The sequence below is a fragment of the Dermacentor silvarum genome, chromosome 7 (assembly GCF_013339745.2).
Source record: "Dermacentor silvarum isolate Dsil-2018 chromosome 7, BIME_Dsil_1.4, whole genome shotgun sequence".
NCBI lineage: Eukaryota > Metazoa > Arthropoda > Arachnida > Ixodida > Ixodidae > Dermacentor > Dermacentor silvarum.
The window spans coordinates 42,745,671-42,759,155 of NC_051160.1; the positions used below are offsets into that span (position 1 = coordinate 42,745,671).

Genomic DNA, 13,485 nt, shown 5'->3' on the forward strand with positions numbered 1-13,485 from the left:
TTGCTGTATTGTTTTCACTATATCGCCCCATGCATACGCGTTCATACGTAGCCATGGAAGCATCACCTTGCCGCCTCCTATGATGATAAGATCAGTGTGCTCGTCTTATGGTATGAGTCCTCAACAAGAGCATCAGAGTGAAACATTCCTCAGCTACATGACAAGAAGAATTTCTGACCTGAAAGATGACCAGCGCTTTGTCACAGTTATGGTTGATGAAATACATATAAAACCTTACTTTGACTACAAAGGAGGCAATATTACCGGCGCTGCAATTAATAGAAATGAAGCTGCTAACTGTGCGCTCGTTTTCATGGTGCGCAGCGTGACGTGTAAATTCAAAGAAGTTGCGCACATCGTGCCGGTGCACCGAGTAGAGGCGGAGTTCCTGCAAAAGACGCTTAAAGACGTGATTTGTGGGCTGGAAAAGATTGGGTACCGGGTTATGTGCGTCGTCAGCGACAACAACTCTGAACAGAAAAGCGATGTCACTTTTCGAATCACCTCCGTGTAACAGAATTGTGTACCAACATCCATCAGACCCTTCAAGGCCGCTGTTCTTCGTTATAGACCCAGTGCACATTCTAAAATGCATACGAAATAACTGGATCAATCAGAAGAATGACCAAATTTGTTTCTACTTCCCGGAGATCCAAGGAGACACACCAGAATCAGAGCGAATGCAAACAGCGTCATTTGCAACAATCAGGGACCTTCACAGCAAAGAGTGTGACCAGCTGTTGAAATATGGCTATGGGCTGTCAAGAAAAGCCCTCTACCCTTCGAGTCTTGAAAGGCAGGACGTAAAGCTTGCTTTACAAATCTTCAATGACTATTTACCAGAGGCGTTACGTGCTCTTCGAGCAAAGCACAACCTATTCTCTTTCGAGACCACGGCTACATTCGTCGAGATCATACTCAAGTGGTGGAAAATTGTAAACGTCAAAACTCCATGGAAGGGAGAAAGGCTTAGAGATCACTTCCAACAACCAGTGCTTTCCATTGATAACGATCCAAAAATTGACTTCGTGCACATGTTTCTGAAGTGGCTGGATGAGTGGAAGAACAAAGGTTTTGACAACGGTACTCTGACAAAGGAGACTCACGCTGCTCTCGAACACACCACCTATGCGCTTGTTGAGCTCGCTAGGTACAGCTTCGAAGAGCTTGGAATGTCATATGTCCTTTTTGGGAAGATTCAGACAGACTGCCTTGAAGATCGGTTTGGAAAGTATAGGCAGCTGGCAGGTGCGCAATATCACATCTCCATCAGGCAGATATATGAAGTCGAAAACAAGCTGCGCCTGCAGAGCACCTTGCCTACAGTTTCCCCTGACCAGCACTGGGAATGTGTCCGAAAGCAAGTCGAGGCATTGCTTCCCAGCAGCAACGTTGTTACCAGCCAGGCTCTTACGAAGATGCAGGACGTCGTCCCAGTCCTCGTCTACGTCGCAGGTTATGCAGTATACGGGACCCTTAAAAAGTTGAAGTGCGAGCAATGCAGGTACTCGTTGACCGTGGACAAGAAGATCACAGTCTCTGCCACAAACGAACATTATGGTCTTGTGAAGCAGCTGGACCGAGGAGGTTTAGTTTATCCATCAATGTTTGCCCTTAACGCAGTTGCTCATAGCTACGTTGTAGTAGAGCAGCTCGCTACAGAGCCAGCACTGCTTATGATGCCTGAACAACTGCCAGGTGGTAACGAAAATGACGCTACAATTGCTGGCTAGTGAAGAGCAGTCCGACTTCGATACGTGTGAGAATGGCCACACAGTTGAATTAGTGCTTAAACACATCCTGCGGTGCAGCACAACATTCTGCTAAAGAACTTTTGTAGGAAGCTGAACGACAAACTTCTCGACGCTGCCGATAAATCAAAAAAAAAAAAAAAGGAAAGCCACAACTCTCGAGGCCAAATAACTGCATGCATTGCTTCTAATATAAAGCCAGCACAAAAAGAAACTGGGCTTCGTAAATAAATGTTTTGCTGCTACAGTTTTCTGGCGTTCTATTCTTTTTTAAATACATGCATGCTTGTTCTTGCAGAAAAAAAATGTTTCCGCGCAATGCACCTGCGAGACAACCTCTCTTGAACAGCGTTCCATATCTTTTTTTTTTCAATCCGCCCCATCGTGTGACGTCACGCGAAGAGAGCTAAGGCCTTCATATTTTTCTGGAGGGTGTTGGAACTCGGCGGAGCTTCCGCGTGTGTGGAGAGAGTGTAGGAGAGGGTAGGTGCAGTGCTTCGCCGCTTCTCTCGCCGTTCGCTCTCTCTCCTCCCTGCGCCCAACTCTCCCGTTCGCTCACTCGCACGTATATATAAATGGATGGATGGATGGATAGAAACTTTTATTGAGCGATGGTAAGATTCGCGGTGAGTCTTCGAAGATCGGAGGCTCTTGGCCTCGCGGTGGGGGGGGCCCTCAGTCCAGGGCTCCGCTCGCCGTCGCCGCCCTGCGTGCCCTTTTAATCAGGCTAAGCTGATCGTCCAAGGCCTCGCTGGCCAACAGCGACTCCCACCGCTCCGCGCTCGGGTGTTGGATGGGGGGTAAGGCAGTAATTGCACGACACGCCCATGTAATGTGGAATAGAGTGGCTTTCTCGGAACACCACGGGCAGCGTGAAGGGTATGCCATGGGGTGGATATTGCTGAGGAGGTGGAAGTTGGGGTAGGTACCTGCCTGGATAAGTCTCCAGCTGGTAGCCTCCTCTTTGGTGAGTGAGCGATGGGGGGGAGAGTATTTTCTTCGGGTACCCTTTTAATAATTTAGAATGGATGAATAGTCACACGGTACTGGAACGGGTGCCTCAGGGGCAGGGTGAACGGGTGCTCGGCTTGTATACCCTCGAGCGACCCTATCCGCCGCCTGGTTTCCCTCCAGCCCCGCGTGGCCAGGTGTCCATATGATCTTATGCCTGATCGGAGGTGTTCGAATGTGCAGCTGTTCGCCAGCGTCATGTGCCCTTAGGAGGATATTGAGCGCAGGTTGAGAAATGCGTCCTTTCAGGTAATTGCGGCAGGCGGCCTGGGAGTCCGTGAGAACGTGAAACGACCGTCCTAGCTTGTTGCCCTGAGCGATGGCAAGTGCGATGGCAACTGCTTCAGCCTCCGTGATGTTCTGGCAGTGGAGGGAGGCACTGGCTAGCTCCCTGTGGTGGTGGTCGAGGACGACCGCTACTGCTCGAGTGCGGGTGGTGTCATACAGTGCTGCGTCGGTGTAGCAAGTGGTGTTCTCACAGTACCTGAGGGTTAAGGCCTCAACTCGTGCTTCCCGTCGACCCTGGTGCTGTAGGGGGTCCATGTTGCGGGGGATAGGCGCAACGGTGAGTGTTGAGCGGACATGATCTGGGACTAGGTGGAGTCGGGCTGCCTCCCGAAGGGTACCAGTGTGTCCGAGGAGCTGCAGGAGGGCGCGGCCTGTGGGTGTGAGCGTTAAACGTTGGAGCTGAGTGGCCATTTGTGCTTCACATAGCTCCCTGAAGGTGTTATGTACTCCCATGGCAAGGAGTTTGCTTGTTGGGGCACCAGGGGGGAGCTTTAAGGCCACCCGATAGGCCCGACGCATCATGGCGTCAATTTGGTCGCGTTCTTGCTGATTTAGGTGATGGTAGGGGAGGCCGTAGACGATTCGACTCACTATCAGACTTCGAACGAGCTTGAGAGTATCTTCTTCCCGCATTCCATGGCGGCGGGTGGTGACACGGGCAATCATGCGGGCCACTTGTAGCGTTGTGTTGCGCAAGAGTGTGAGGGTATGTGTGGCGCGACGTTTGGATTGCAGCCACGCACCTAGCACTCTGATGATGGAGCGTTCGGGGACGACTTTGCCAGCGAGGAGGACCCGGATGGGGTTTTCCTGGGCAGTCTGGCGGGGCTGGGTTGTGGAGTGGCGAACTCGGAGCAGCTCGGATTTTTCGGTGGAGCAGGCCAGCCCGCGGGCATGCGCATATTGCTCGACACAAGTGGCGGCTTGCTGGAGGTTGTATTCTTTTTCGCCGATGGAGCCCTGGGTAGCCCAGACCGTAATATCGTCCGCATACATGGCATGGCGAACGCCCTCGATGTGTTGGAGTTGATGTGCCAGGCCCACCATGGCCACGTTGAAAAGGAGGGGGGAGATGACCGAACCCTGCGGCGTACCCTTATTAGGGACTACGAGGGTGTCTGATCGGATCGTCCCCATCCCGACAGTGGCAGTGCGATCGGTCAGGAATGCTTTCACGTAGTTGAAGACACGGTGGCCGCAGTTCAGGGCTGCAAGGCCTTCGAGAATGGCTGGGTGGCTAACGTTGTCAAATGCTCCCTTGATATCAAGCGCCATGATGAAGTTTTCACCATAGCGGGGTACGGGTTCAATGACTTCCTCTTTTAGTTGGAGGAGGACGTCTTGAGTGGACAGATGCGCACGGAACCCGAACATCGTGTGTGGGAGCAGGTTGCCATCTTCGAGGTAGGTCTGAAGGCGGAAGGTGATCACGCGTTCGAAAAGCTTGCCCAGACATGAAGTAAGGGAGATTGGACGCAGGTTCTCGATTTGCAACTTCTTGCCTGGTTTCGGGATAAGGATCACTTCGGCATGCTTCCACTCCAGGGGGATGTTGCCGTTCTGCCAGTGGGTGTTCAAGAACGCCGTGAGATCTTGCAGGGCAGTGTCATTGATGTTACGGATAAGCGAATATGTAATGCGGTCAGCCCCGGCAGCAGTGTTGCGTGTGCTTGCGCGGACGGCCGCATACACTTCCTCGATCGTTATGGGGCGGTCCAGGAGGGCGTTTGGGGAGCCTTGATAGACAGTGTTGGCAGGGGGTGGATTGTGATCGCCAAAGCATTTTCTCCGGAGCTGGTCGAGAAGGTCGTCATCAGTACCGTCAAATGTGTATATATATAAATGGAGTGAAGCGCGCGCCTCACTCTCGACCGTTCGCTGGCTGGGCACCTCTCAAGGCGATGGCAGAAGTCTGTGAAGGCGAATGTCTGACGGCAACGGTACCCCTAGCAAGAAGTGTAATACAATCCAACCCGAGCATTACACCTCTCGCTGGAGGTGACGTCACTGCAGTAGCTTCAACGTCATCATCAACCGGAGGAGAAGAAGCTGAAGACAAGGCTGCGAAGCGAAGAGCGCGTGATGCCGAACGCAAGCGAGCGAAGCGAGCTGCCGATACCGAACTCCGTGCTCGGGAAGCCGCTGCGAAACGCCAACGCCGAGCCGAAGATCCGGAAATGTGTGCTCGATGCGCCGCTGTGAGACGTCAACGGCGAGCAGAGAACGCTGAAGTTCGTGTTCGAGACGCGGCGGAGAAACGTCAACGGCGAGCCGCCGATCCTCGAGTGAAGCGGCGCGAGGCAGAGTCCAAGCGGCAACGACGACAGGCTGATCCCGCTGCCGCCCGCACTCTCGATCGCGCCACGCAAGCGGCGGCGCGCGCTCGGCAATTTACGCAGCCGGACGCCCGTTTCAAGCGCGACTTCGAGGACCACAGCTTTGGTCACAGCTGCAAGGTTTGCGATCGGTTGTGGTTCGACAACAATCTGAGCGTGATAGGGAACATCAAGAAGGACTCGAGTCTTTTGAACGCGCTTCGGGTTCTTTGGAACGAGTTTGCAAGAGGAGGCCCCGACGACGAGCACGGCGACGCCATCATCGCCGCCTGTGACGACAATCCTCGTCTGGCGCCGTTCAAGTCGTACCTGGTGTGTGCCTCGTGCCGCGAGTGTCTGTTCAACGGGCACGACTACCATTCACGGAAGCTGCATTGATCTCGCCTTTACCCGAAACTGACGTGCGCATGCTTCTCAAAGACCCTTTGACTGTACACTTAGCGACCACAAGGCTGTGATTATGGCCGTCAGGTACAATGACAACACAAACAGGTGCTGATGAATGTGTAAATAAATGGTTACGGTACAAATCCTCGTCTAGTCATTAATTTACGCCATTAAAATTACTACGCCGTGTACTCTCGGCGTAAGAAATGCATTCGCATTTCCTCACGATTCCCTTCGGGGAGGTGGGGGCAATTTTTTTTCTACACGCGGACGCCATCCTAGGTATCCTAAGCATTTAACAGCTTCGCTGTAAAAACAACTGACCGCAGGTGGGATACCAAGCCACGCCTTCGCATTACGCGTGCGACGATCTTGCCAATTGAGCTACCGCGGCACGATGAGCGGTGACGGAAACAGCAACGTCAATATGCACAATGCAGGACCCACTTGAAGGCTTCGTCACATTGGTCTATCGTATTAGGCGATATCACAGCTTCGCTGGCCAACCACTTTCACAGCGTGAATTGAAGCCCATTTGTTTGCATTTGTATTTTATGTAGTTTGTGTTTATGTAGTTTGTGTTTTATGTAACGCGAGCGTTAAAGCCTCAATGTTCCTCGAGTTATTCCAGCTTATATTATACACAGGGGTTGTCACAGCAATGTGAAATGCTGCTCGTGCTCGGAGATTGCGTCCACTCGTCTTCTGTGCGGGTGGTCCAAATTCAGGAGCATCTGCGGAAGCTTCGGCGGCAATTTTCTATGCAACCAAGTGATCATTCGCACGCAGAAAACGATGACACTTCGATAGTCGAATAATCTGTCGATTATTTGCATTTAGCGAGATGAACGGTACCGAAAGTCGTACCTTTGCCCCCATTCGCTTCCGGCGAAGGGGCAAATGGGTCTAGGATGGATACCCGTTGGGTCTGAAGCGGCTAGGTTTGGTGATTATATGTAGCGCCCTGACGTAGTTTCCGTGAAACGGAAGTTTGCGGGACACCTCGCCAAAATCGGCTGCTGCTGTAGGAACCCTCAGCATGCGGGCAGCGCATGCGCAGTAGATACTTGGACATCACGGCGGCGCTGACGGCACAACCACCTCCAATATCTTAAGAGTCGTTAACGCAATTAAAAAAAAAAAAACAGTTGCAGGTTCTATTGAAGGGAACTGCAATGTGAGCGAACAGATTACGCGGATTGCGGAAATCAAGTGGATACACTATATCGACACTTCCCAAGAACACTGCTGTTGTCGATAACAGTATTTCATGAAACAGCATTTGGTACACGCAATGACAGCGACAATGCAATAACCGTTACGATTATTCAGGTGACGGCAGCAAGGCTAAGACGGCATTATGACGGAAGGGCGACATCGTGAAGACGATGTCATGACCGGCGGCGCCCCTATGCTTTCTTAGCTCGTTAACGCAGCGGCGGCCAGTAACTCCTCCGACTTTTCACTGTGGGGAGTCGGTTAAGGGAAGCTACACGTGGTGAGAAAACAAAACGAAGCATCTCGACAAGAGAGCAGACTTCGGTTGGGGAACGCACCCCTTGATCTAAATAACTCAATTAGGCGCCTATTGCTTCTACGAGACATCAAAATACCGAACACAATCACACTTTTAAATAATTAATTCACGGCGCATTTAAATCTACGAATCTAACTAACCGGCATTTAAATCTGCCGGTGCGTTAGTTGGCAAAGCGTACCCACTAATTGGAACGAATTCTCAGGACTGCACTAGTCCTGAGAATTTTCAAGGTGTCCGACGAAACGCATTGGTGTTTGTGCTTGAATGCATAAAACAGCGTTTTCTACGCGCTCCCTCAACTGCGTCCGCGGCTCTCGCTGACGCTTCGCCTTTGCTTCGCCTTTGCTTCGGAAGCTCCCAAGCTAGACGCCGAGCCCTTTCGTTGAAATTCAAATTCCATGAAATTTCAAGATAAAATCTGCCCTTTCAATGTCTCGTACCCCTGTAAGCGCGGCCTCCCCATTAAGACGACAGAAGTGAAATTCTACGCTGGAATCATTAGTGGCAACGCAGCCAGCTGTGGAAGCAGACGACGATGAACACGGTAGCAGTGGCACGAGAACGCGCCGACCACCTGTGTAGCTCCGAGAGCAGCTGGTTTTCTTTAGCGTTACATTGCCGGCGAGCCTTCGCTTGAAAAAGTCGCAGTCTCGCCCGCTCGCGGCCGCCCGGGCCGCCAGGATTAAGCGAGCCCCCGTCCCTACGCACGCGCGACGGCGCGCTTCCTTCCCACTTTCCTCCCTCGCGTGTGCGAGATTGAGCTGCGATCACCGACTTACCCTCACACCCTTTCACTCGCCCATACAGCTTACGGTGCGCGGCGACTATTTCATCGCCCTTGGACTGAAACTCTCGGTGACTGCGACGCCGACGACAGAAATACACCTGGAGCGTCCATTTAATTACTATCGCAATAAAAAAAAATGTCCGACAATTACGGTACTCCCTAATGCGAAATCAGAGCGCAGTGGTATTAGTGTTTTCATTTGATACCTAAATCACCCCACCGACTGACAGAGGGCCAGTGCCGCCAGCACCTTCGGAGGGTAGTATGGAGACCTTCGCATGATTTAGATGCACGGCATGGAAGCCAGCTGTCGAAGAACGGCCCAGCTGTGGTGGTGGTAGAAACCTTTATTGCCATTGATGGTGGGGGGCGAAGCCCCCTACATGGCACTCTGGTGCTATGGCACGAGTGCGTTCGCGCGCTTACGCCGATGGGCGCCGACGCTCAACCCAGGAACGAGAGCCCAAGGCCGCGCTCTAAAAACACTGCTCTTACAGGAGTATATACGGTATCAACCCAGGCGGCAGAGAAGCGGGCGAGGAGACATCGAAACACCCTGTGGAGAAGCGCGACGCAGCGCTAGTTAGCGTGACCGGAGCGAGGAGGCGCTGGCGTAACAAACGCTAGCGTTGGCCCACAGCTGAGTAAGCTCGCTGACCAAGAAACAGGCGAAAAGTCAACGAAGGCTATTCGTTTTAAGTGTTTAATCTCGCCCAAAGGGCGAAGCATTGGAAACGCCAGCAAGCTTTCTCTCAGCGCTCGAGCCCTTCTGACGGTAGAGCGCCCGCCTCGGCTGCGGGAGGTTGTGGGTTCGATTCCCACCGCCGCCGGGCACCCACTGGTTTAAAGGGGTACAAGCGTACCCCTGCCTGGCGTTCGGCTTCCTTCAGGGGCGATACGCTTGGGAAAGGAGCCTGCGCCCTGAATTCCCGTCGAAACCCTCGTGAGCACGGAAAACAAGTGATGTCTGGGCCGCTCCCATGGCGGCCATTTCCCATGTGGTGCCCCAAGCACCTATTGAGGTGAGGACGCCTTCGGGGTGAGGTCAAACACCCCTTTCCAAGCGTTGAGGTCCCATAATGGCCGAGCATCAGGCCGGGAGTGCGCTTGTACATATTTTACCGGTAGGTACCCGGCGGCAGCACTTGCCTCCCACAGCCGCGGCGGAGGCTTGTCAACAAGGCCGTCTAATTGGTCAACAGGCGCCCAGAGACAAGTCCTGAAATCTCTATTGGGCCCTCTTTCGAGATGTGAACCCCCACGACAGCCGAGCACCAGGCCAGGGGACATCTCTACCCATTAGAAAAACCGGTGGGTTCCTGGCGGCACCGGGATTTGAGCTCGGGACCTCCTGCATAGGCGGCGGAAGCTCTACCCCCTGGCCATCGCTGCGAACCACAGCTGTGGCCTAGCGGTAGAGCATCCGCCTCGTATTCTGGAGGTCCCGAGCTCAAATTCCGAGTCCAGAGTTCAAATTCCCAATCCAACCGGTTTTTATTGGTTGTTACGCGTCAAGCTTGGACGTATTAACTCCGCGGCCGACAAGCTTGACCTGACGGTCCCGACGTGGAAGCCCGCTGCGCGCTAACGCGCGCCTTTCAGGACCTCAATATCAACCAACCAACCAACAACGTTACAAATGCACTACACAGTGCGGCAGTGCTCATGCGTGTTATTCGAGAGCTTTAGTACAGCCTATAGCAGCAAACGCAAGGAGCTATATCGTTGCGTGCTCCCCCACTGCGCATGCGCTGGACGTGAACGCTGCTAGCTGGGGCGCACATAGTTTAACGCTAACGCATGCAAGGGGAGCCTTGCGTAGGGCAACAGGCGGCGCCCGTCGAAGCGAGAGCTAGCCTGCACCGTTCGGCTCATTCCTTTCCCACTAATGATCGTATTTGCTTTAGATTTGCGTAATGAGGCTTCGGCAGCGGCGTACTGGTGATATACTTACGCAAGGAGCTATATCGTTGCGTGCTCCCCACTGCGCATGCGCTGGACGTGAACGCTACTAGCTGGGCAGCGCAATACAGGCTTAACGAGAGAGTTGGTTAATGTTTGCTGTAGCTGCGTCGAGATGGCGCCAGAGCCGGAGTCAATATGGATTTTCGTTCACACGCTCATTATAATGGCCATTTTCAGCTGACGAGCTCAGTGCACACATTGTGAGCTAACGATCGTGTCGGGTAGAGAGAGAACTTTATTAAAAAAAAATAGACCCCAGTCCGGGTCCACCAAAAAGAGCGAGGCCTAATCTTCAGACAGGCCCAGAAGTTTAAGGTGTACGAGCAGTGCTTTCATAATGTCTGGGGAGGAGTCCGCCAGCCACTCCTCCAGGGTCGCAGGTCTTCTTGTAGTAGGTATTTGACTGAGGCTCCCGCGCATGGCTGCATGGGCACCCGGACAATCCCACAGAACGTGGGCGTTATCCGGGAAACCACCGCATGCCACACAGGTGGGAGGCCCGTCATTGCCTTGTATGTAGTGCTGTATGTGGGGGGTCAGTAGAGAGTGTGTTTGCGCACGCCGCACTAGGGCCGCCTCGCGTCGCCTCATGGAGTGGGGTGGATTCGGATAAACTCTGCAGTTGCTACGCATTTCGTCTAATCTCTCGCGCCGATCGGAACGTGCCAGAGCAAGTAATTCGGTACGGTTCAGTGAATCCGGCCACCACAGGGGAGGGCCCGGGAGACTTGCGCGGGACGTGGCATGTGCCACTTCATTCCCTCTAATCCCCGAGTGACCAGGTATCCACTGTATCCGCACACGTATGGAAGGGTGGGCATCAAAGTGGTTAGCTAATGCGTTGTAATGCGCGTCTGGAATGTCCCGTGTCGCGAGGGCTCGACAGGCTGCTTGACTATCTGTGCGTATCAGTATATTACGGGCATGCGGGTTGGGCATGGTAACGGCCTCTACAACGGCCGTGATTTCTGCCAGGCGTTGCGTGCTAATGTTGTAATGGAAGCCTCAGGACAATGGTACTCCTTCGGACGCTATTCCTGTCCGGTAGCCCTCGCAGCTCTGAGAAGGAGATGCGTCCATGTACAAGATCCACTCTTCTGTGTTTTCGTGGAGATGTTGGGCTCGTGCTTGTCGTCGTCCTGGCTGTCTGTCTGGGTCCATGTGTCGTGGTACAGGTTCGACGGCGATCTGGTCGAGCGTCGCCCATGGGGGCCGGGTTGCTTCGAATGCGGATGGTGGAGGTATATCGTAGCCCAACTCACTAAGCAGGGCGTGTCCTTGTGCAGAGAGCTTGAGGCGGGTAAATTGTGCTTCACGGTGAAGTTGAGCCAGCTCGTCAAGTTTAGGAAGAATCGCCGTATCTTGAACCCTTGCGGACTTTGCGTATTGTGGGGTACCCAATATTGTACGAGAGATTTGACGGAGCATGGTTTCAAGCTTACATTTTTGCGTCTTAGTAATTTCCAGATACGGGTATTGATACATGACGCGGGGTATGGCTAGGGCCAGGGTCATGCGCCTGAGTTGATGTTCTTTGATGCCTCTTAGCTTACGCGTAGTGCGTTTCAAGAGGCGGTGAACTTGTTTTAATTGTTCGGTTGTATGTTGAAGCCATTCCTTGGACTTGCCGTCGTCTTGCAACCAGAAGCCTAGCACCTTTATGTAGGGCTTCCTAGGATTGGGGTCATTCTGTATGGAGAGTGTAATGAGCTGCCGATCTTCCCGAGCCTTTGGAAGTTTCCCGTTCGTGACGACGATGTACTCTGATTTGGCATTGGATAGAGTGAGCCCTCTTTCATGAAGGTACCGAGCTGTGGTGTAAACGGCCGACTGTAGTGTGTGTTGTATTTCTGATGGTGAACCTTTGCAGGTCCAGAGGGGGGTGATGTCCGAATATATTGTAAAATGAAGGTCTGGCACAGCTCTGAGATGGCGCGTCAGACCATTGAGAGCGAGGGAGAAGAGGGTTGGTGACAGAATCGACCCTTGCGGCACCCCTTGTTGAAGGTACCGTGCGTCTGCTTCTACCTCATTTACCTTCACGGAAACAGTGCGGTCAGTAAGAAAGTTTCGTACATAGTTATATAGCTTCTGTCCCGGTCGGATCTTTTTAAGGCCTTCGAGAACCGCTTCGTGGGCGACGTGGTCAAAAGCACCCTTGATGTCCAGGCCAACTATGGCGCGCAGTTGAGAAGTACTGTATTCAGTGTACACATCCTGCAAAGCAAGCATCGCATCTTGCGTTGACATGTGTTTCCGGAATCCGATTACACGTGGGTCGACCGGATATGTCATGTCCTGTTTCCAGAGTAGTCATGATAGTGCCATGCGCTCCATAAGTTTTCCTGGACACGACGTCAGTGAAATGGGGCGGAGATTCGCAATTTCGTGTGGGGTCTTATTAGGTTAATGGGAATTATCGTGGCCATTTTCCATGCTGAGGGTATATTGCCTGTGTCCCAAACTTGGTTGATGGTGTCGAGGAGGTATTGCAGTTGAGTGTCGGGTAAATTTCGTAACATCTTGTTAGTTATCCCGTCCCATCCCGGTGCTGTCTGCCGTTTACAGGCATTGAGGGCAATTCTCAGCTCACCCATTGGGAAGGGGCGGTCGAAATCGGAAGGAGTGTGGTCTGCCAATACAGGTAGAGGTTGTGTGCTACGAATGATGGTAGCTGTTGGGAAGAAGTGGTCCGCGATTTCTTCTGCTAAGGTTTTCGAGTTAATTCCTTTCTTTAGTTGTAAAACCTCTAGGTGGTTCTTTCGTTTGGGTTGTCCAAGCAGCGTGCGAAAGAGAGACCACGCTTTGCTCGTGTGTAGGTTGTTACCTGCACTCTCGCAGATATCCAGCCAGTTGTCGGTAGCCAACTTGTCCGCGTACTTTTGAGCTTCTTGCGTGATCTCCTCTATGCGGGCTCTGAGACGTTTGTTTAGTTTGTTGCGTTTCCATCTCCGGATTAGGACATGACTTTTGTCCCAGAGCGTTACGAGATGTCCATCAATTTGTGGGTTGTCCCCGTTGCGTTGGACTGTTTTGGTGGTTTGTCTATGTGCTGTGCGGAGGGAGTGATTCCACGCGTCTAGCGTAGACGTTTGGAATTTTGTAGTCACTTTGCGAAAGGCATCCCAGTCTGAGTTCCGTGGCAATAGAGTAGTAACCACGCTTGGGACTTCTTTGTCGATTAGGTAAGGGAACGGTAATTTCGAGGATGCAGTGATCACTGCCGAATGTTTCGCCCAGATTACGCCAGTCAGGTGTCTCTTGTCCTGCCCCATGCCAAATCAGGATTCGTGTCGCGCTGCACAGAATTTCCCGTTCTGGTCGGTGTGCTGATCGATGTCATTGAGAAGAGAGAGCTGGTGTGTGTGGGCCAAGTCGAGAAGGATCCTCCCGGTGACCGGAGTTCAACCGATTGTACGA

General features: G+C 52.7%; 2 protein-coding genes across 2 annotated transcripts in view; one reads left to right on the top strand and one right to left on the bottom strand.

The window, feature by feature from the left end:
- The window catches only part of LOC119457953 (uncharacterized), a 100,760-nt gene that overhangs the window by 56,523 nt on the left and 30,752 nt on the right, over nt 1-13,485 (bottom strand). The gene's annotated exons all lie outside the window — the stretch shown is intronic.
- The window catches only part of LOC119458821 (uncharacterized), a 93,146-nt gene that overhangs the window by 1,234 nt on the left and 78,427 nt on the right, over nt 1-13,485 (top strand). The window lies entirely within an intron of this gene.